This window comes from Palaemon carinicauda, chromosome 37, assembly GCF_036898095.1.
Source record: "Palaemon carinicauda isolate YSFRI2023 chromosome 37, ASM3689809v2, whole genome shotgun sequence".
Lineage (NCBI taxonomy): Eukaryota > Metazoa > Arthropoda > Malacostraca > Decapoda > Palaemonidae > Palaemon > Palaemon carinicauda.
The window spans coordinates 57257861-57260360 of record NC_090761.1 but is presented as its reverse complement, the minus strand read 5'-3'; the positions used below and the strand labels follow the sequence as shown (position 1 = coordinate 57260360).

At 34.0% G+C, this 2500-nt stretch overlaps 1 non-coding gene across 1 annotated transcript; it reads right to left on the bottom strand.

Annotated features, from left to right (window-relative positions):
- Positions 1-2340: 2340 nt before the first annotated feature.
- On the bottom strand, positions 2341-2422 carry TRNAS-GCU (transfer RNA serine (anticodon GCU)). Its single transcript has one exon. It is a non-coding gene; the product is annotated as a tRNA-Ser (tRNA).
- Positions 2423-2500: the final 78 nt, after the last annotated feature.

The window sequence follows — 2500 nt, the reverse complement described above, 5'->3', positions numbered from 1 at the left end:
GATAAGTTAAGGATGGGCGAGAATAGGATCTTCAAGGATAGAGGGGATGAATCTTCATATTTAATACTTTCGGTTTCTTTAGTAATATTTTTTATTTGAGGTTTGACTCGATGGAAGGTGAATTTTTATTGGCTTTTAGAGTTTAATTTTGGTTTCAGGTAAATTATTGAGTTCATATTGATTTTTATTTGATTTTAGACTCCATTTAAGGGGAATTTGTTTATCGGATTTTAGAGTTTAATTTTTGTTTCAGGTAAATTATTGAGTTCATATTGATTTTCATTTGGTTTTAGACTCTATTTAAGGGGAATTTTTATTGGCTTTTAGAGTTTAATTTCTGTTTCAGGTAAATCATTGAGTTCATATTGATTTTCATTTGGTTTTAGACTATTTAAGGGGAATTTTTATTGGCTTTTAGAGTTTAATTTTGATTTCAGGTAAATTATCAAGTTCATATTGATTTTCGTTTGGTTTTAGACTATTTAAGGTGAATTTTTATTGGCTTTTAGAGTTTAAAGTTTGTTTCAGGTAGATTATTGAGTTCATATTGATTTTCATTTGATTTTAGACTATTTAAGGTGAATTTTTATTTGCTTTTAGAGTTTAATTCTGGTTTCAAGTTAATTATTGAGTTCATATTGATTTTCATTTGGTTTTAAACTCTATTTAAGGGGAATTTTTATTGGCTTTTAGAGTTTAATTTCTGTTTCAGGTAAATTATTGAGTTCATATTGATTTTCATTTGGTTTTAGACTATTTAAGGTGAATTTTTATTGGCTTTTAGAGTTTAATTTTTTTTTTCAGGTAAAATATTGCGTTCTTATTCATTGGTAGTTGTATATATAGAATAATTAGTTACTTTATGTTAATAAAAGCCTCAAATAATATCTACTTAACTACTGACTTGTTCTCATAGTAATTGTTTACCAAAGCTAGCGTTACAGTGACTACGATCATAATGCCAAGCGCTTACAGTACACCACGGAAATAATTCTGAACGAGACCCCAGGAAAATAAATCTTAAAAGAAAAAAAAAATTAATCAGAAAACCGCTGTAACATCAATTTTGTTTTACACACACGAAAGAGACGCAATTATTATTATTATTATTAGCTAAGCTACAACCCTAGTTAGAGAAGCAGAATGCTATAAACCCAGGGGCTCCAACAGGGAAAATAGCCCAGTGAGGAAAAGAAACAAGGAAAAATAAAATATCTAAGAACAGTAACAAAAACCCGAACTTCTTACGCCTTCCCTTTTACTCTCGTTGTTGGGTCGATCTCCCGCTGTTGGGGGAGGAGGGGGAGGGGATTAGCTTGTGGGGGGGTGGGGGGAGTTGGAGCCGTTGAAGGCTAGGGGGAGGGAGGTTGGATTAAATCGTGTCTGAAATAGTCTCCTCATTGTTGTTTTGAGTGAGCATTAACTTTTGTTTGGATGTTTATGGCTTAATTTTCTTCGTGGGAGATGGGCGATGGGTCGTAAAAAGGTGCTACTTCCGTAACATATTCAAAGTACTTGGACTGCTGAAGGTATTGCAAGGTTTGCGTGTAAGGAAAAGATGGTTGCTATAAATGGAAGGGGAGTGCTGGGTGGGATAAGTATCAGTGAACGTTTTTAGTGGAAGATTAAAAAAAAATGGTAAAGAAATGCACATATACACACATCAAGGCCCTCTCTTTTCGATACAACTTTTAATTTCATCTATCTAAGTCACTTCAGACCTTTTTCTTTTAAGCTAAAACTCCGTTTTCATGGAACAAATTCCAGTTAATCTAATTCCTCCAACCGTCCTTTCGTGCTTGCTTATATATACACGACATTTCTCACCTTATCAATTCATCTTTCACCCCTTTTTATACACTGTTGCGCTATGCATTCAACATCAATTCTGAATATTACAGAACACAGTCGATTGGTATTTTATATTTCCGTGTAACACCAGGTAACATACGTTCAACCAATCTTCGGGTAACATTTTCTCTCCGAAGCGAGCTGAAGGAATTCGGTTTCAAGGAAAATGTTTGTTGAAATTATTCTTCTGATTTCGGTTTTTGTTTGCTACTTTCATGCAGAACAAAATTGTGCAAGTAGTAATAAATTTATTAGGTTTTTTTTATTATAGAAATATTAATAATGATATGGCGACAATAACAGTATTAATTGTGAAAATACAGTGAAGTTTTTGGACATGTATGATGCACCGGCGGAACTAATCCGCTAGGTGGCTCTGTGGTGGCGACTCGATTCGCCGGAACCTCAGATGTAAACAAAGTGACATTACTTTTTAATATAAATTTTGTTTAGCAAGCATCAGTCATTAACAATAAGAAACATTTTTCTCGACGAGGATGGGATTCGAACCCACGCAGGGAGACCCTATTGGATTAGCAGTCCAACGCCTTAACCACTCGGCCACCTCGTCTTATGAGCCGTGGCTGAGTATGCTTTGACGTAAACATATGAATATAAATCTTAAGCATAAGGAACATGAAACTTAATT